Below are 22,636 nucleotides of genomic sequence, written 5' to 3'. Positions count from 1 at the left end.
GGGACTCACGTTAAAAAAGCACCCTGATTTTACGGAAACGTAGTGAAAGGCGAAGGGACTCCGTTAAAAAAGCACCCCAATAAGGAGTTTAAAACCGTGTGCAACCTCCACGTGGTAAACTCTAAAAACTATAAAAATTAAAAAGTATACATATTATAGGCTATAATTGCAGACGTACATCTGTGCTAGTAAAGTTACATCGAACACCCGCAACGCGGAATGGCACTGCACTGTGCGCCGGAGTGACGCGACGCTTACGATTTTCGTATTTTTAACTATGTTCCACCATTTAAAAAAAATTGAAAAAAATATATGTTATAGTGGACATTTTAAGAAAAATTTTCGTAAAAATAATTTCAAAGGGGTACCTCGAAAATATCACCCTAAAAAAAAATATTTAAAAATTCAAATATTTTTTTTTGGTCTTTTTTTTGGCAAACATTTTAGACATTTTTTTGTTAATTAGTTTTATTAGTCTACATAACATATATTTTTTTCATCAAGATCGGTCAAGTGGTTTTCGAGAAAAATATATTTCTTTATTTTACTTTCTCCTTGCATAACTTCTAAAAAAATGAATTTTTTTAAATAATATTTGGTGGAAAGTTTTATCATATTGGTACTAACTTGTGACATTAATGTCAGCTTTGTATAATCAAGGGCCGATTTCACATGCTTACTCCGCTAGGCCCTTCGGGTTAAAGTCGCAATTGAATCGAGTAAAAGTCGCATACAGAACACATTAACTTTTTATTAAAGTCTTATATATAAATATTCTGCATCATGTATGGTTCTGGATCATATATAATCCACATAAGTTATCTTATTAAATACAAATTAAAACCATATTTGATTCGAAGTGTTATATGATCCACATAAGTGATCTAATTAAATTTTAATTAAAGCCCTATTTTATTGTGGATCATATTTAATCTACATAACTGATTTTAATAAGTGCAAATTAAAACTGTATTTAAACAAATATAATTTTAATATAAAATCTGGAATTAATTTGAATTTTACCCAAATTTAATATGATTTAATATGATTTTAGTTATATTCATATTAGATCGTTTATGCGTGTACTTGGCGCTCTTTTTTACCTTTTTTTTAAAAAGGTAATTTTGTACGGATCAACAGCTACGTCTAAAAATAAAATAATGTATCAATATGATATTATGGCTACGATCAACGTGACACTACAAATGCTTCGAAGCATTCCTCTTCTCTTTTCTTTCAATGAAGAAAAAAGGAGAAGAAGAACGCTCCAGAGCATTTGTATCACGTTGACCGTAGCCTATATATCAAGATATATATATATCTTTCAGCAACGTGCACAACTTTATTTGAGGTTATAATTGGGTACAACTTTCATCGCACGATACTTTTATAATTGCAAATCGGAAACGTACCTCGAGTTCAGCTCTTCTGCGATCAACGAAGTCGAGATCGAACGTGTCAGTCGTCACTTTCTGCCAAACGTAGAGAACCTTCTTTTCCGGCAGCGATAGTAACACGATGGGTGCGTTCAGCCGATACTCCGCTAGCCTAGCAATCGTGAGCAGTCGCTCGTTTTCTCTCCTTTTAATCCATTGGATCAAAGAAGAGGAAACGAGCGAAAACGAGCGACTGCTCACGATTGCTAGGCTAGCGGAGTATCGGCTGAACGCACCCAATGTAGGGATATGAAATCTTTAGATAAGCACGAAGCAATTCAATTCAGTATATCGCCGGCACGATTACGGTGTTACTGCTGTTTCGCGTACGCGCGTATGCGCGCGTTGTCGCACCTTACCTCGCGACACGTAATAAAGAGTCACACGGTCGGTCTCGCTCCGCGCGTACTACCGTGTCTCTCGATCGATCGAGATAGGTTAACTGATCAGATGATGAACTGACTGACAGGATAGCGCTCTAAACGAACGCACTGTCTGCACTGCACTGCACTGGGATACTAACGCCGCTAGCCGCCAGTGTCGAAAAAGTGAAAGTGACGTTCTCTGTTTGTTACATGTATGTTATAAAGAAGAGCGGTCGACGTAGACGACGTATCTTAAAAATAAATTTTCACATTTGGACTTTGCGTCGCAATATCTCCGCTTGTAGGGCACGTAGCGGAATATTATGAGAGAAACCCCCACCTAATTGGACCCCAAGCTATCGATCAAGCCTACTTAGAACTTGATCCGTTCACTCGTTATCGAGATCTCAACATCTCGGGTACTCGCAACTCGTCGCGTCGCGTAAAAGAGTCACGGTCGGTCTCGCTCCGCGTGTACTTGGCGCGAGACACTACCGTGTCTCTTGATATAATGTATACAAACCACAATTAATTACGAAATACAATGTATATGAGTATCACAAAACTATGTATACTGCATTTTGAGTTATGTATATCATGTATAATCAGTTTTTAATGCATTTTTTAGTGGTACCGACAAATAACAAAGCATAAAAAAGGACTAAATTTTGATATATCTTTGTTTATAGCTTATACATATGAAAAATAATTACAAAATGTTCATTAAGTTGTTGACGTATATCAATGTATACTTATGTATATGTTACTTATAGTTGGTCCTAGTATGTGTCAAACCCCATAATATTAAAATATAAATATAGATATAACGAAACAACTCACAGACACGTTCAGAAGTATTAAAATTCTCCTTTAATTTTGTTGGAATTGCTTCTTTGAACGTTTGACTTGGTTCAAATATTCCTAAATTTGTAATAACTGTATTACTACGAATCAATAATTCGTAACGAACATTTCCATTGTTAAAGTTGGACATTTTTGGAGTTCTCTCTTGAACTCCGTCCAAGTGAATAATATATATTAAAATTATTTTAATAAAATGGTTTGTTATAATAATGAGATTATTATATGTGTAATTTAATTATTAAAATAACACATATTTTAAGTATACATTTAATTATAAAACAAAAATAAAAAAAATATATAATAAAAATTATATATACTATATGATTTAGAATTATATAATTCAGACAATTAAAATATTTATTAACATAAAAATTTATATTTACATGATTTGGTATTATGAGAGGTAAAATAGGATCTATGTCATCATTCCAAGCTACTATTTGAATTTTTCTCCCATTTCCGTTATTGAGATAAAATTTAAAAAATTTATACTGCTGCTTATTACCAACAATTCGAGGAGATTCTATCCCATCGATATAACCAATTATTTTGTTATGAAAATAATATAACGAATAAAAATGATTAATAATTACATTTATCATAAATTTTTTTTATTAAGCGGTCTAGATCATGGCATACTTTTTTTGTAAACTTTTTGAATTTTTGCAATATTTTCACAATTGAAGAAAATATATAGTACACGAAAATGTGCTATGACGTCATACCTTATATGCGAAATCTTTTGAAGTTGCCGTCATCAAAGAAACTTTAGCAAGCTATAATTTTCTCAAATTTAGGTTTTTTTTTAATTTAAAAAGTACTAAAAATTGGCTTAGATTCTTTACATTAATTATGGATACCGCTTAATAAAAAAATTTATGTTAAAACCGAATTATTAATTAAAAATATTATTATTATTATTTTATTATTATAAACATTAATTCTTATTATTATTGTTTTTTGTTTCAGGAAGATGTTCAGAAGACCTCTAGAAAAGCGTTTAAGATATCAGAAATTACGTATATATAAAAATATTGATATTTATAGCGTTATAGTATGTTTTATAATTATTAAAGTGTTATATTAGTTTTATAATTATTATAGTGTTATAATTTGTTTTATTATTATTAAGTAATTTTTACGTTAAAATATAGTATTATTGTACATGTTATGCATTGTATATTATACATATATACATATAGTACGTTATAATATTAAAATATTGTATTAAAGTATTGTATTTGTATTATATATATATATATATATATATTTTTAAATTAATATAAATAAATTTTATTATTGTGAAATAATTTTGTATATATAAAAATTTTATAAAATATATAATTACTGATATAATGAGACAATATTGTTGGTGATGATGATGATAATTGTACTTTTTCATTAAATTTACTAAAATAAAGAATAATATAAAATAAAAGATCTATATATAAAATTCGTTTTATTTAAATTAAAGAATAATATAAAATAAAGGTATATAATTCATATTTTTTTATTTACAAATATTGTTACAGAACTATTAGAAGAATTATTTTTACGAGTTATTTATATTGTGATATAATAATTATCAATAATAAAAATATCATTTATTACATTAATTATTTAATATATTTAATTTCTATTTTTTTAAATTTTTATTTAATAATTTATTTTCCAATTTTTTGAAAAAATGCCTAGACGTAAAATATATCGTAATATAGAAGAGGAAGTAAAATTTCAACAAAGACGTCGTGAAAAAAATTCAGAGAATCAACGTCGTCGGCGTGAAATTCAAAGGGCGTTAGTTAATTGTAGTAATAACGTTGTAAACATATCGCAAGAAAATTCTATGTGGGATAATATAGTTGAATATTATATTGGTTCTATGGATGTGTCTTGCATTCATTGTAGTGCAAAACATTTTGTAGCTGAAAAGATTTCCAATAAAGGAAATTCATTTCATGATTGCTGTAATCATGGTGCAGTATATCTTGAACCATTGCCTGAAATCCCTCAATTTCTTCGATCTTTATTTGATGGTAATAATGTAAAATCAATGGATTTTTTAAATCGTATTCGTAGTTATAATAGTTCATTTTCTTTTGCATCATTTATTGCAAATTTAATTAATTTCCAAGAAAGACGTCCTGGTCCGTATTGTTTTAAAATCCAAGGGCAAATTTATTATCAAGTTAACACAGCATTACGTGCTGAGCAAAATGAAAGTCCGACTTATGGACAACTTTTTATTGATGATTCAAATGAAGCAATAGAACATTGTCTTAATCAAAATTCAAATTTAGATCTTGATATTGTAACAAATCTTGAAAATTTAATGCGAAAATATAATATATTTGCACAATCATACTATATCACATGATGGCTGAAGGGTTAGAAAATCAACAACAATTAGAGAAATAGAGTCTGGTGAGTTGTCATCAGAGTTACAATTATTATTTACATTAAAACCAGGGATGGATCGACGTAGATATAATGCTCAAAGAACAAATAAAATTGCCGCAATTTTTAAAACAATTTCTGAAGGAGAAATTCCTGATTCCTACGTTACCATACGTAATAAAAATACTAAAATTTTACAAGTTAGTATTATGGATCCGAATGTAGAACCTTGGATATATCCATTATTTTATCCATATGGAACTAGAAGATGGTAGGAGGAGGAGGGGAAAGCCTTTCGAAGCGTGCGGATGGACGGGAATTAAACGGAGAGGAAAAGAAGTTTTTGGGAATGGAGTGAGGCAAGAAGAATGGAGTGGCGTGTTGGAACCGAAGGAAGAAGAACAGAAGAAGCGGAGTAAATAGAGGAGGCTCCGAGAGGGAAACGGATGAAGAAAGATCCTGGAATTTCGGAGAGAAGCCTTGGAGGTTAGGACACGGAAAAAGAAGGAAGAGGCGGAGGAGACGTCAGAGGTGAGGCACAGAGGAATAGGAAGATGACGTTCCCGTGACGTGGCGCGCGGCGCGGGCAGCCGGAGAGACAACGTGGAAGCGACGAGGCGATGGTGGGGCACTGGCTGGGGCTGAGACGGCGCGGGGTGCCGGCCTCTCCAAAAGAGCGGGTTGGCATCACTGCGGGGCGTTGAGGTGCAGCACATGGTGGCCCGCGGGCCGCGGAGACCGCGCGCGCGGCGGCGTATGAGAGATCGACTATCATGGCGGCGAATGATGAGTTGATTGAGGAAAAGGAAAGCCCGGCGATAGCACGTGGAATGAAACTAAGGTGAAAAATGAAGACGGAGAGAAGGTGAAAACAGCGAGCAAAAGGAAAAGAGTCACAAGGAAAGGCAGCGACAATTTGAAGAGGAAAACGTGAAGAGGAAACAAAAAGAGAAACATGCTAGACAAGCTGAAGAAGTAGGCAAGGAACATAAGGAAAGCGTAAGCAAAAGGAAAGCGAAGAGAAAAAGAGGGTAATAAGAACATAGAAGAACGTGAAATGAAGAGGATTATTGTTGAAGAGGAAAATGTGAAAAGGAAACAAAAAGAGGAACAGGCTAGACAAGCTGAGGAAGTAGGCAAGGAAGATAAAGAAAGCGTGAGCAAAAGAAAAGTGAAGAGAAAAAGAAGGCAATAAGAACATAGAAGAACGTGAAATGAAGAAAATTACTGTAACTTTGCGAGCATTGACGAAATAATTGCGGTATGGTAAGAACAAATATGAGAAGAGCACAAGGACAAGGAAGAGGAACAGCAGTCGCAGGAGGGGATGAAGAGGAGGGTGAAGAGAGGAGGAGAAGGTTCTAGATTTGTAGGTGACTTGTCTCTTTTTGTTGACTGTATTGAAATGTTGTAGAAGGTCCTGAGTTTGGAGGCGAAGTGCGTTAAGAGATGGTGGTGATGAGCCAGAAGGAAGATAAGAGAAAAAGCTTGTAAGGATAACAGAAGGAAGGAAAGCGAGGGATGAGCTACAGGAACTAGATGGACCAGAAGGAAGGAGCCGGAGGAAGATGTTTATAAGGTTAATAGACGAAAGGGTAAATAATTTTGTAAGGTTGCACAATGGCCAGGTCATCTGTTGGAAATTGAATCTCATATTTTATAAAGGTTTTTAGGAACGTTTTCCTGGAAACAACGCCTAAGACATGTAGCACCCCCTTTCAAGACCGAAAGGAAATTGAAATAAACAAATATATATAACTAGAGGATGGCATCGTAATTTAATGAAATTAAATAGTAATAAAAGAATAACTAGAGGACAATATATTAAATATCGTATAGCGGTTCTCGTAATGAATTTAATGTTTTCTTATTAGGACGTCGTTTATTTCAACAATGGCTTGTAGATAATTATGTAAAAATTGAAAAGGATAGAATAGATTATTGTAAAGCTCATCAAAAAGAATTACGTGTTGAAACATATCAGGGGGTAGATTATATGCAAAATATGGCAAATAATGTAAATGGTCGTGTGGAAAAAATGGTTATATTTTCTTCTACGTTTATTGAATCTCTACGTAATATGTTACAAAATTATCAAGATGCAATGTCAATTGTAAATAAATTTGGTAAACCTGACATTGTAATCCAAAATGGCGTGAGATCGAAAAAAATCTTCTTCCTGGTCAACAAGCTTCTGATAGACCTGATATTTGTGCTCGAGTTTTTAATATTAAGAAGGATTATTTAATCGACTTAATCGTTAAACAAAAATTTTTTGGTGAAATAGCAGCATTTGTATACGTTATTGAATTTCAAAAACGTGATTTACCTCATGTTCATATATTAATTACTCTAAAGCAGAATTTTAAAATAACAACTCCTCAAATTGTAGATAAATATATTTCTGCTGAAATTCCTGATCCAAATAAGAACCGTGTATTGCATGATATAATTATGAGACATATGATTCATGGACCTTGTAATGACTGGTGTTTGGTTAATAGTAAATGTTCAAAACATTATCCCAAATTATTTCTCGAAGAAACTAGGATGGATGAAGATGCTTATCCTTATTATCGTAAACGAGATGTTGGTAATACTTTTGAACGTCCTGTGATAATCATCATGTTGTTCTATATTGTCCTAAATTATCAATTTTTTAATTGTCATATAAATGTTGATATAGTTTCAAGTATTAAATTAGTTAAATATCTTTATAAGTATATTTATAAAGATCATGACGCTGCTGCTATAACAATTAAACCAGTGACAGAAAATATAGTTTTAGATCATAATGAGATACACAATTATATCGAAGCTCGTTATGTAGGACCAGTAGAAGCGAACTGGCGTATTCTTAAAAAAAAATTACAAAATAAAAGTCATTCTGTAATACGTTTGCCTGTTCACTTACCTAATGAACAAAACATAACTATATTGAAAATGAATGCAATGAAGATGCAATTTCTTCTGCTTTAAATCAAGTTACTATGTTAATAGACTATTTTGCACTAAATTTGCGTGATAATGAAGCAAAAAATTATTTATATACAGAAATTTCATGTCATTATACATTTAAAAAAGAAAAAGTTAATGGTCGAAATGTTTTACATTGCATTGGGTTAAACGTAGTAGTCATTATAATTGTATAAGACGAATGTATTCCATTAGTCCAACTCAAATAGAATTATTTCCTTTACGATTATTGTTATTCACTGTTAAGGGAGCTATAAGTTTTGAAGATCTAAAGATTATTAATGGGCAAAATTATCAAACATTTACAGCTACATGTTTAGCTTTAGGTTTGATTGAAGATGATGATAAATAAATACGAGCTATGGATGAAGCTGTTAAGTGGATAATGCCACGACAACTTCGTAGATTATTTGTACGAATTTTACTACATTGTCAATCATTATATCCAGAAGAACTTTGGGAAAGATTTAAAATAGCAATGTCGGAAGATTACTTGCAACATATTGGTATATTACAAGGACAAAGAAAAGCATATATTACAATTAACGCTATGCTTCGCGCTGAAGGTAAAAGTCTTGCTGACTTTCCACAAATGGAACAATTAATAGACAATGTTGAAGAGGAAGATTATATGACACTTGATCAAATTACAGAAATTGGTACGAGAGAGTATAGTCATAGTCAATTAAATAATGAGCAAAAAGAAATAGTTGATACCGTGTTAAACAGATTAGATGATAATAATAATAGAAATTGCTTTTATATTGATGGTCCTGGTGGAACGGGTAAAACATTTGTATATACAACTATTTATTATTTAGCCAAAATTAGAAGTAAACGTGTATGTACTATGGCTTTTACAGGAATTGCAGCAACATTACTTCCTGAAGGAAAAACAGGTTCATAAAACATTCGGCTTGCCAGTTCCGTTACTTAATGATTTGTCATCCGTTATTAAAATTCAATCAAAAGAAGCTAAATATTTAAAAGAAATAGATATTTTTATTTGGGATGAAGCGTCTATATGGCACCTCGATACGCTTTAAAAATAGTAGATCGAACGTTGCGTGATATTATGAATAACGATTTACCTTTTGGTGGAAAAATTATCGTATTAAGTGGTGATTTTAGACAACTTCTTCCGATCAAGATACGAAGTACTTGAAGTAAAATAGTGAATCTTTCTATTAAGTTTATGCGAGTTTTTCCAGAAGAAATTAAATTTGCAAAATTTTTATTGGATAATGGGATATTAAATGATTCTGAAGATAATATGGAAGTTCCTGAATGTTGTGTAGCATCAATTGATTCAGATATTGTAGCAGATATATATGGCGATGTAATTCGTAAAAAAGATTTTGATAAAATAGCTAAAAGAGCGATACTCTCTGCAAGAAATGTCGATGTAGACAAAATTAATAAACAAGTTGTTGAATTATTAGATGTAAGTGGCAAGCAAATTTATACAAGTGTAGATAGTTCTGTAACTGGTAATTATAATGATGATATTGTTGAGTCTTTATTACCAGAATATTTAAATAGCCTTTCTCCAGCATGTCTTTCTCCTCACGAGTTGCGTTTAAGACCAAATTGTATTGTTATGTTGATTAGAAATCTTAGCATTAATAAAGGTCTTTGTAATGGTACAAGATTAATAGTTCTTGAGCTTGAAAATAATTTATTAAAATGCAAGATTTTGACAGGTGACAAAGCAAATAATATTGTTTTCTTAAATCGTATAACACTGTATTGTGAAAACGTATATCCGTTTACTTTTAAAAGAAGACAATTTTTAATAAAATTAGCTTTTGCTATGACAATTAACAAATCTCAAGGACAGACATTTGACAAAGTAGAAGTTGATCATCGTAAAGATGTTTTAATCACGGACAACTTTATGTTGCTTTTTCACGAGTACGTTCTTGGGAGTCATTGAAAGTTTATCTTGGTAATCAAAGAAAAAATAGATATGTTAAAAATCACGTATATAAAGAAATATATATTTAATTATATGGTAAAATAACATTTTGCTAAACAAGTGCAAATAATCATTTCCATATATTTTTGGCTGCTGAGCACAAATTGGTTATCCAAATTTTTTTATTACATTTCAATAAAAAAAAGGGATATAATGAGCTAGAAAAGATAATTTTTAGAGATTTTATGATGTTGGTTTGCTAAAAAATTTTAAATTTTATTTTACTTATAAACTTCAAGTTCTTAAATAAATTTTATTTTATTTCTCAGTATATATATTGTTATGTGTTGACAATCTGGTTGGTGTTGTGCGAATGAGATTAAGAATGTCAGGAATGATGAAGAAGCGTAAAGAGCAAAAAAGTTTAACACAAAGAATTTAGGAACAGCATAAACATAGATCACAAGAATGAATGGTGCATAGATCAAAGATGTTTAATATGAAAGACGTAGAAAAAATCAGGAACGTAGAACGCAGGATGAATAGCGCGCAGATCAATGATATTTATCGCGCAGGACGCAGGAAAATCAGAATCGTAGATCGCAAGGATGAATGGCGCGCAGAAAAATCAGGATCGTAGATCGCAAGGATGAATGGCGCGCAGGAAAATCAGGACTGAGTTAAATCTGTAAATTAACAAATCCAAATAATTTAAAAGTCTCAAAAAGGGGTATCAATTCGTCATTCGGCGTATTCGGTGTATCAACGTAATTCAGCATTATGATAAACTCAAAGCGGTGTATCAAAAACGTCATTCGAAATCTCTTTACAGTTTCGAACTATTCGTCATCAGCGGTGTATCAAAAAACATTCATTCGAAATCTCCTTACAGTCTCGAACTGTTCGTCATCACGTAAGAGGTCTGAATCTTACATCGCAGTCTCGAACTGCTCGATCACCTTTAAAGGTGTACGCAAGAACATTCGTTGTCCTTCATCATAATATAATGCTGATCGCAAAAAGCTACGCGGTAATCACGCAACATCGTGTTGCCCGTCATGACCTCGAACGTATGAATCCGCGGTTAACTCAATCGTAGTAAAGCTTACTCTTACCTTTAAACTTCTATCTACCTTCTTACGTATAAAGACGACGAATTCGAATAATCCGCTATGACTCCATCATTCGAGCAATCCGCTATGACTCCATCGAATCTCCTTTCGAAACTCCCTTCGAAATGTCTCCGTCGAATCTCCTTTCTCCGTCGAATATCCTTTCTGTACGTCTCCGTCGAATCTCGCACTCCACTCTTTCGAACTCGCACTCTTTCGAACTCGCACTCTTTCGAACTCACACTTTTTCGACTTTATCCCTTTTATCTTTCGTTACGATATTTTCCTTTTCAAAATAGTTCGCGATATCTGAGAGAGAAGTAAGCAGACAGACAAGAAAAAAAAACAACAACACGAGAAATTCATCGTTGCTAAAATCGATTCTCTGAAGCCGCGTTCGTTGATCGTCACGCTTTCCTCGATCGCGCTCGCGACGTCCAAACCGACGTTAAAGCGGCGTTAATTTCGAAACATATATATATAATAAGTAATAAATTATTCAATATAATTATACATTTTTTTGAGATATTACTATAAAAAAATTGGTTAGCATCAATATTACTCTGTTAACAAAAAAAAGTTATTAAATTGTGTTGTAATATTAAATTTGATAAATTTCCACTTTTAAAAAAAGCGTGTTAACTGAGTGAATTTCGTTTGTATCGAAAAATTGAAGCCTCTTTTCCGCGATGCCGATTGGTTATCTCGATTGATTGCCGCGCCGTAGCTTGCTTTATCCCGTGAGGGACTGTCATCGCGGAGTAGTGTGGCGAGTTTTGTGCGTGTAGTGCGTCGTGTGTGTCGTGATGTGACATGTGACAGCTCGCGTCGTGTCGCGAGGTTAATATTATTATTAATGTGATCTCTCATCATTATTATAAATATAAAATCGTTTAATTCTGAATTTCGGTCGCGTCACGCAAGGATCGAAGCTGCACTTACTTTATTTGCAGCTGTCATTGTATATTTTGACAGTTGTGTGTATCAAGGACTAATAGTGTAATAGTAATAGTATAATGTTAAAGCTAAATAGCACGCGCAAAACGCGCGTCTGTAGTGTCTAGTCCCTCTCTAAAAATGGCATGTTAACTGAGTGAATTTTATTTGTATCGAAGAATTGAGGCCTTTTTTCCGCGATGCTGATTAATTGTCTCGAATTTTGCATCGCGGCGTGTTTCACTTGTGTCGCTTCTGTGACTGTCAATTTCATGTAATGAAAAAGCCAAATGGCGGCGCGCGCGTAGCGCGCGCTTGTAGTGTTTTAATGTTTCAAAAAATGTATATTATCTAGAATTGACGTAAGCTTTAAAATTTTTTTACTTATGTATAGTCAGCTATCGTCACAGTCTCAAACTTGAAGTGCGCACTATTACCTACTGCGTCGTATTCCCCTACTTTCCCCTACTTACAGTAACAATTTTTTATACGAGCGCGCACCGATTCCTCTACATACTTTCCTGGCCGCACGCACACAATACTTTTTAATGCTTTGTTCGTTTAATTTTCTGAAAAAAAGAAATTGTTGCACACTGTTAGCTAACTTGCTTTAATTTCTGAAGAGAATATCGCAATTGTGCGCATACAAATGGTAACGGTGTTACAAACATACGCATGCGCGCATTCCAGAATGATATAGAGGAGCCGAAGCGCCGGCTCACTCTTGATCGATACGCGAACGTGTGAACATATAGATTTTAGATCCGCTCCTGTACTCTGCTTTGCCTGAATAAATTCTAACTTTAATACTGCAATACCTCTCGCTATACTGACATAACTACAGGTTATGGGCCCAGTGACTCACGCGACGTGTTCGGTTTAAAAGTGAATAGGCTGGGATTGAAAAATGGCAAACAGTGATAACGTGCAGTACAAGATTCCGTTGTTTGACGGAACAAATTTTGGAAGCTGGAAGTTTCGGATGGAGACCCTCCTGAACGAGCTGGAGCTCCTTGAATACACGGAGAAGGACTGGACGGAAGGAAGTGATGATACGGGAGGAGGACGCGCCGACCACGAGGGCCACAAACCCCAGTAAAACAGGAACGTGGAATCCACGTTTCTTTCATGTGGACCAGCGACGTAGAATTCACGTAGACAATCGAGTGGATCATCCGCTTAAAAACGGTAGTCGGATCCACGTGGATGAGATCATCGATTCGACGTGGAATTTACGTGAAAGTTTCACGTCCCTTACAGAAAAAAGTACTAAAAATACACAGTAATAAATTACTGGATTACTGGTGCTTATTATTGTTAGTATTGAATTACTCACTCAAAAAAACCTCTTAATACTAGAGGACACTGATTTCCGATATTTACCCGGCATAAAAAAAATTATTTTTATTGAAATTTTATTACTAATTTATAACTAAATTTGAATTTGTTTCTTAAGATGCAGTCTATGATTATAAATATTTTCTCGTATTTGAAAAACTCAGAAAAACACACTTACCTTGGTGGGATTCGAACTCGGGACCTCTGGATCGTGAGCTAACTGCCTTACGTGGTAGACTACTTCTTAATTAGATGTAAGTGTTATATATAGTCTACATATGTCGTAACCAGCGCAAATATATAATTTTTCACAAATCATTCTAAGAAACAAATTTAGTTTAAAAAAAGTAATAAAATTTTTAATTAGATATATGATATTATTTCTTAATGTCGGGTGAATATCCGAAACCAGTGCCGGCTCATTATGAAATTTTGTGTTCGTAAATATATTTATGAAAAAAGTATATTTATAAAGTTAAAACATTCTTATCAAATCCTTACAAGGGCCTCATTAGATAAATATCCTTTAACCTTTAACCATATAGTTTCAAAACATATAGTTGATGGATCAGCTTGATTAATTATAAATTATTCATTAAAACGTTCCATTTAGCTATATTAATTGCGATTGACAACATCAATGTCTCCTGAGATTGATAAATTATATGTCAGTAAAACAGTGGAAATATCTACGCAAAATTTACATTGATATTACGCGGATAAGATACTTTGATTTTATCGATGGAAAAGAAACGTTGAATTCACGCGGATAAGGTACTTCGATTTTGGCGATGGAAGAGAAACGTTGAATCTACGCGGATAAGGTACTTCGATTTTGGCGATGGAGAAGAAACGTTGAATCTACGCGGATAGGGTACTTCGATTTTAGCGATAGAAAAGAAACGTTGAATCCACGCGGATAAGGTACTTTGATTTTGACGATGGAAAAAAAACGTTGAATCTACGTGGATAAGGTACTTCGATTTTAGAGATAGAAAAGAAACGTTGAATCCACGCGAATAAGGTTCTTCGATTTTGACGATAAAAAAGAAACGTTGAATCTACGTGGATAACTCGCGGATGAATCTCCATCCACGTATTACGTAGATTCGACGCAGATGCGACGTACCTGTTTTACTGGGGAAGGAACTACAGCGGGCTAAATGCGAGACTGCTGATAGGAAGTGTCGTTCGCAAATCGTTCAAAGGATCGCAGACAGTCACTTGGAATATGTGAGAGACTGCAAATACGCTCGCGATATGTGGAATGTGTTAGTTACGACGTTCGAGAGGAAAAGCATCGCAAATCAGCTGCTTTTAAGAAAGAGACTACTCCTGATGAAATTCGATCCGAACGGTGACACGCTTGCAAACCACTTTCTGAATTTCGATAAAGTGATTCGGGAACTTCGATCGACGGGCGCAACACTCGAGGAAACGGACCTAGTGTGCCATCTTCTATTAACGATGCCGGCGGAATACAATCAAGTTGTCACGGCGATAGAGACAATATCGGCGGAAAAATTGACGACTGCCTTCGTGAAAACTCGTCTGCTCGACGAGGAAGCAAAACGCACGGATCGGGGAAAAAAGAAGCATTCAGTGGAACCTGCAAATGCGTTCTCGGCACGGAAAGGATCCTCGGGCTGGAGGCCGTCGAGAGGCGGAGGAAATAAGTCTAAAGTACAGTGCCACAAGTGCGGGAATTACGGGCACGTGCGCGCGGAATGTAAGAAGCCTGAAAAACACGCGAACTCGAAAGCAAACACGGCGGTCGGCTCGTGCGATCACGACGAGGACGGTTGCCCGGAATCGTGTTTCATGGCTCACACGGGTGATCGGTGTTGTGATGTGTGCGGAAAAATGCGGTCGGCTAACGCGGCGGTCATTTCCACAGAGGACAAAGGAAACAATTTCTGTTTCACGGCACGTGCGGGTGGAACTACAGAGGATTGGGCTCTGGATTCAGGTGCCACGGAGCATCTTGGGAACGGAAATCTACCAATAAAAAATGTAAAACCACTGAAACACCCAGTGTCGATACAACTCACGAAGACAGGAAGCACGCTCAAAGCGGAAAAGTGCGGAGAAATCGTGGTTTGTTGCTCAGTGAACGGGCGGAAGAACGCAGTAACTATTAAAAATGTTTTAATTGTGCCCGGTTTGGAACATAACTTACTGTCTGTGAGGAGACTCGAGCAAAATGGATATCGAGTAGCATTCGAGAACGGAAAAGGAACAATAGAAAAACACGGAAAAGTGGCAGCGGTTGCAACTATCTCGGACCGGAATTTGTATGTATTAAATTTGCACACGGAGACGGCGTTAATCGCGGAGAGTTTGGAAACGTGGCATCGACGTCTCGGGCACTTAAGCTACGAAAGTCTAAAGAAATTGCCAGCGATGGTCGACGGAATGGAATTAAATTCCAAGGAAACGTCACAAAGTGTCTGTCGAGTGTGTGCTGAAGGAAAACTAGCGAAATTACCGCATAACCATTCGCGAAAAAGGACCACGAGACCATTGGAGTTAGTCCACAGCGATTTGATGGGACCGATGAAGGAATCATACGACGGATTTCGTTACGTGATGACCTTCACGGACGATTACACGCATTTTGCAGCAGTGTACATGCTCAAGACAAAGGCGGAGGCATTTTGTTACTTCAAAGTTTACGAGGCAATGGCAACAGCCAAGTTTAACTGCAAAATTAGCAGGTTTCGATGTGACAACGGACGCGAGTATCTCTCGAATGAAATGAAGAGATATTTTGACGAGAGAGGAATCCTGTATGAACTGACGATTCGATACACCCCACAGCAGAACGGGGTGGCGGAAAGGCTAAATCGAACTCTGTGTGATCGAGCTCGATGTCTTCTAATTAATGCTAATATGAGCAAAGGATTCTGGTCAGATGCAATAAGGACGTCAGTGTACTTAATAAATCGGAGCCCGACATGTGCATTGAGAGGAGGAATACCGGCCACACTCTGGTACGGGAATAAGCCGGATCTGCGAAAATTAAGAGTGTTTGGCTGCATCGCACATCTGCGACTCCCTCAAGCATTAATTCATGGCAAGTTCGAGGCCAGAACTGTGCCTTGCAAACTGCTGGGTTATGTGACGAACGGCTACAAACTATGGAATCTATGAGAAAATAAAGTAGAATACGGTCGCGACATACAGTTCGACGAGAACAGATTTGAATTGGAATGTGTCGAACCGGAATACTGGCTGCCAACGATGAAAGACGAAATTAAGAGTGACGACATCATTGAAATTTCGGAAGATGACTCGGAGGTGTTTGAGGAGGCGGACGATCAGGACAAGGACGACGAGGTAATTGGAGTGAGGCCTGAAGGGCCTCAAAATCAAGCTGCAGTCCAACGTCGTACGAGTTCCAGAACAAGCGCCAAGCCAAAACCAAATTACGTAGTGCTAGCCTTCAACGCGGAGGCCTATGTATCGGATGTTCCAGAGAACTACGGCGAGATCGACTCCAGGGACGACAGGGACGAGTGGATGGAAGCAGTGAAGGAAGAAATCGACGCTCTCAACAGGAACAAGACATGGACTTTGTGTGAGTTACCTCCGGGTAAAAAGGCCATTGGTAGTCGGTGGGTCTTTACGACCAAGGGTGGGTCTTTACGACAAGTGCAAGTGCCGGGCAGTGTGAACGAAAGAAAGCGAGACTTGTAATAAAAGGTTGCTCGCAACGACCCGGATTTGACTTTGACGAGACGTACGCGCCGGTGGCACGACTCACAACCTTGCGTGCGTTTTTGAGTGTGGCAAATGCGCGGAATTTGAATGTATGTCAAATGGATGTGAAAAATGCGTTTCTGCATAGCAAACTCAGCGAAGAAGTTTACATGAAAGTACCTGAAGGGGTCGAATCGAAGGGTAACCAAGTTTGTAAATTAAACAGAGCCTTGTATGGTTTGAAACAGGCTCCTCGCGCCTGGTATGGGACCTTCAACGCTTTCATGAAAACTTTAGGCTTGAGAAATTCGGTCGCTGATATCTGTTTGTACATAGGAATTTTCGGGAAAGTATATGTTTACTTACTATTGTACGTTGACGATATCTTAATTACGGGGAATTGCGAAAAGAAAATCAAAGAGATTATTTCGGCTATGAAAACTAGATTTCTAATGAAAAACTTAGGAGAAGTAAAGCATTTTTTTAGGTATTGATATTACTTGGACTAGCGAAGGTGTTTACTTGACACAGGGCACCTATCTACGTAAACTGCTGGCAAAATTCGGTATGAGTGATTGCAAGCCAGTTCGTACACCGATGGAACTTAATTTCATGAGAGACGAGAGTAAGGAGAGAATGAAAGAAAAGTGTCCATATCGCGAATTAGTAGGATGTTTAATGTATCTTACGCAAACGACTAGACCTGATATTAGCTTTGCGGTAAATTACCTGAGTAGATTTCAAAATAAGCCTTTAGAAAAGCATTGGAAAGGTTTGAAAAGAATATTGCGTTATATTCAAGGGACTTTAAACTACAGATTGTTTTATAAAAAAAAATAATAATAATCTAAATAAAAGCCACTCACTTGTAGGCTTTGCGGATGCCGACTGGGGTAACGGGGAAAACAGAAAGTCAACTTCTGGGTTTGTTTTTCAATTATATGGAAACACAATATCCTGGGGAACAAGAAAACAAAACACCGTAGCACAATCGTCAACAGAAGCGGAGTATGTGGCGTTGGCTCATTGCTCAAATGAATATCTTTGGTTGCGAAACTTACTGGGGGAATTCGATGTAAAGAATATAACTCCAACTCTGATCTTTGAAGACAATCAGTCAGTGATTCACTGTTTGAAACGTTGGGAGCATAAACGTTTAAAACACATTGATATTAAATAGAACTTTGTAAAAGAATTAGTAGAAACGAATATAATTGAAGTTCAATATGTGCCAACCAACGATCAAAAAGCTGATATCATGACTAAAGCGTTAGGCGGAGATAAATTTATAGCAATGTGTGAAAAACTGGGTTTGACCTGTAAAGCGTAGAGACTTTAATGTAAATTGAATTTGTTTCACAGTTGAGTTTTTTTTGGTGCGCAAATTGAGGCGGAGTGAAGAGAATATCGCAATTGTGCGCATACAAATGGTAACGGTGTTACAAACATACGCATGCGCGCATTCCAGAATGATAGAGGAGCCGAAGCGCCGGCTCACTCTCGATCGATACGCGAACGTGTGAACATATAGATTTTAGATCCGCTCCTGTACTCTGCTTTGCCTGAATAAATTCTAACTTTAATACTGCAATACCTCTCGCTACACTGACATAACTACAATTTCTAGTTTCCTTGTATCTTTTCTATTATGCTTTCTAATTGTAAAAGGAAGCTTTATCGCGAAAACTATAAAGCTAATCTAACCAAACATATAACAAATTTAGAATCAACAACAGTAAATCTCTCAAATTAACTTAATACCAATGATAAAATAGTTAGAGAGCGGAAAAAACAGTGCACGCTCGTATGAAAAATTGTTACTCCAAGTTAATATATGGCGCCTAATATTTCGATCTATAGCCTAAAAGGGCAAGGTTTAAGAATGTATGGGTGACATCTCAAAGCATTACCGAAAATCTAAAAGTTTCATAGATTGTTTTATTATTACGTCTAAGTATCTGTGTATATTTCAGCACAATTCTCGGTAAATGTTTACAATTAGGGCCCCACCTCCGATGACCTTGACCTTGACATATGTTGTCAAGGTCACTCTTCTGAGTGACCTTCAGAAGGTTTTAGTCGGGGGTCGCTTCTTATTAAAAAGTTATAAACAAAAAAAGTTTGAAAATTATAGCAGCTATTTTGAGTATTGAAAGGCATAAATGACTAATATATATGTCGAAATAGTTTACGCATACACTTTTCACGCGAGACGAGTTGTTACATAGGTTCGTGGCGCGCTTTACAAGCTCGAAATCACACAACAAAATCACAACTTCTATAAAGCAGAGCATACACACGTGTGTGGGTGCCCTGCTTTAACAAAATCACAACTTCTATAAAGCAGGGCATACACACGTGTGTGTGTGCGCCCTGCTTTAACAAAAATCACAACTTCTATAAAGCAGGGCATACATACGTGTGTGTGCCCTGCTTTAACGAAAATCACAAGAAAATCACAACTTCTATAAAGCATATAGTATGTATATAATAAACTAGTTTGTAAAGCGCGCCACGAACCTATGTAATAATTCGTCTCGCGTGAGAGTCAAACTTTTTTGGTTTATAACTTTTTAATAAGAAGCAACCCCCGACTAAAACTTTCTGAAGGCCACTCGGTGACCTTGACAACATATGTCAAGGTCAAGGTCATCGGAGGTGGGGCCCTAATTGTAAACATTTACCCAATTTTCTTCCTGGTTTAAAAGTTATTGTAATTAAAGATGTATTAGAGGTATTTTAAATATATTCAGAAAGTGCTGTAAATTGTTTCTAAATTAAATTAAAAATACTCTGTAAAATTTTGAAGTTATTTAAGAGTTATTTAAGTTTAAAGTTGATAAAATTAACATTATCCCTTATAGAGAATCGACACTTTCCTGTAAATATAAATAAAATATAAATAAACCATTAAGATATTTCTTAAACGTTTTTTATGTGTAAAACAAACATCATTGATATTGTATTTTAAGTTTCAAAATTTTTTGCCACAAAAACATTTTTTTAATTGTTTAAACAATACTAATTATTTAAATAACAAAATATCATACTCAAACTGTTAACGGTAATCCTTTCTAGCGTATCAAAAATTTTGAGTTGTTTGACATGCATGAGTCTTCTTTTATTGAAAGTTTAACTTTTAACCCTTGTTACGACACATACATCCTTAAACTTTTATTTCACCCCAATTAGAAGGTTCCAGGAGCTTTCGTTGTTTTTCTACAGGTGTTCAAAAATGACCAAAAACACGTTTTTTGGCACTTTTTTGATCCCGTTTATTTAAAAAACCAGAGACAATTTAGTATTTTCGAGGCCAAATTTGTGTTAAGCGCAACCAAATTAGTAAAAAATACCTATTCCCTTAAAAACAATCTAAAAACGTTAAGATTTTGTTGACTTGTATAATTATATCTGCTTCAGTTATTGTATAAGCGACTCTTAATACATATCTAAATACATTTTGACAAAATATTAGAGTAAAAACTCAGCAGAAAATTTGTAAAATATATATAAAATTGATATTAAAAAGAATAAGATAAAAGGTTAGGTTAGGTTAGGTATTTTATTCTTTAGATATTCTCTTATTCATGTTTTTAAACGTTTAAGATTGGATATTACACAGCATTAAACGACTAATATTGTTCCAACGACGTTACAAATGTAATGAAAAAAGTTAAAAGATTTAATGGAACTTTTTCTCAAGATTAATTTTGACTACAAAAAAATTAAATATTGTATTGATTTTTCAAATGGTGAATGCCGCGTCGTTGACGCGCGACGAACGTTTATAAATAACAATGCAATTTAGCCGCTCTTATTGATTCATCGCGATCGCGGTGTAGTCGTGGGCAACGAGCCATGGAAACACGAAAAAGAAGAGGGTACCCGATGGAAGCGCCCTGTTTACAGTCTGCCCATGTAGATTCCAACTTCCAACGAACCTCATGCATTTCGACCGTTGCAGCCTGGAATAGCTGTATTTTTAGTGGATAGTTATCTACAAAATCTCCCGCCAAATGGTGTGCGGCGAGTCGCCAAGCATGAAGGCGATCTCAACGAAAAAAGATCGGCACAACATAGTAACGGCTTAATGTCGCTATCTCTACTAAAAATATCGACGAGAACGTTTGTAGTCTCCCTATTAATTGTCACATTCGTTTTTAAGATACTACTGTAGATATTTGCATAAAAAAATAACTTTTCGTTATCTACCTTCCATTCGTAAAATAAATTAGATACATGTAAGAAAATATAGTCGAGTTTTTTAAAATATATAATTGTCCTAATAAATAATACTCGCTATGGTGTGAGGACTGTGAGGCGCGAGTAACATCTACATTAAATTGAATAACGAGTTGGCAATTTATCGAGTGATTTAACGAGTCATCTAACGGTGAGATTCAAGTGATCAGGCAGAAATTATAATACATAATGTGCACGGACCAATACATCAAGCTTCCTACATCCGTAGTTCAGAAATACATTTAAGGACAACGACTTCGGAGATTCCGTTTGCGAAACTCCGTTAACTTCCCGATAAATCGTTAATCTTGAAACAGGCGTAACTACAACGTCGCTATTAGACGCAAAGTCATATACCCAAGTGTGAATTACCGTTATTTTTAAACTCATTACTTTACTTGATATTTCTATACGTATGTATTAATTAGAAAAGAAAGAAAGTATATTGCAAAATAGTTTCTTTCCCCAATATTTTCATAAAATTTATTCCCTCTGTGCCGTTGATTGAGCCGTGTTAATGGTAGACCACGATGTATGACGCTGCATTACCGCACGCGACGACGACGTGCAAAATCAGCTATTGTTTCAGGGAGCATAACTGCTATTTCCGCGATTTACCTTTCGCGCTTTAACGACGAGCGGCGTGCTAAATCGAGCCGTATTAAATTGGCTATCGTAGCCTATCCGTGGCGCGTGGCCCGACCGGCAGAAATTAGTTACGCAGAAATTAGACACGCATCCCGGGCACCGGGAGAAGTCGTTAAGGTGGACGAGAGAAACAAAAAAAAAAAAGAGAGGCAGCTCCCGGCGGTCAATGTCGGGGGAGCGATCGCGTCAAGGGCCACTCGAGGTGGATCGATTTCAATATGGTACTCGGCCATGTTTAATGACTCGTAAATTGGTTCGGCCCACTGCGAACAGGGATACCCTCACCGGCGGGGCTCGTCATCATTCAATTTTCCGTAACACGAGCGGCTAGGGGGTGTTATACTTTTTTCCCCGTAGTGGACCGCGCGACGATTATTGAAAAATAATCCCTGATCGAGATCACGATCGGATGGGCGATAGCCGCAATTTGAGAAGCTTTGAATAATTTTGTGGAGATACGCGCATGAAAGTTAATGAGCGACGCCGAGATCTTCGGTTTCACGGATTTTTTCAGAATCTCGATCGCAACGGTAACAGCAATTTTTCTCGCTCAAGACAAAAATTTCTCGTGTTAAGGAGGTTGAAGCAGTTTGGTCAACTCTAGATTTTAGTTTGTAAAAAATATAAATGATAGTATAGGATCTACCGCATGTGTGAGAATTATTTCAGATTTATTGACCATCCAGAAGCTGAGATATTGAT

At 35.9% G+C, this 22,636-nt stretch overlaps 1 pseudogene across 1 annotated transcript in view; it reads right to left on the bottom strand.

Annotated features, from left to right (window-relative positions):
* Positions 1 to 3,267, bottom strand: part of LOC143908428 (uncharacterized) — a 268,255-nt pseudogene extending 264,988 nt beyond the window's left edge. The window contains exon 1 of the transcript XR_013260138.1: positions 3,031 to 3,267. The product of XR_013260138.1 is annotated as an uncharacterized LOC143908428 (transcript). The remainder of the gene's footprint in view (positions 1 to 3,030) is intronic.
* Between the last annotated feature and the right edge of the window lie 19,369 nt (positions 3,268 to 22,636).

The sequence above is a fragment of the Temnothorax americanus genome, unplaced genomic scaffold (assembly GCF_048541705.1).
Source record: "Temnothorax americanus isolate GAGA-0224 unplaced genomic scaffold, ASM4854170v1 Scaffold94, whole genome shotgun sequence".
In the NCBI taxonomy this organism is placed as follows: domain Eukaryota; kingdom Metazoa; phylum Arthropoda; class Insecta; order Hymenoptera; family Formicidae; genus Temnothorax; species Temnothorax americanus.
The sequence above is the reverse complement of the archived record's forward strand: the minus strand, read 5'-3'. Positions and strand labels throughout refer to the sequence as shown.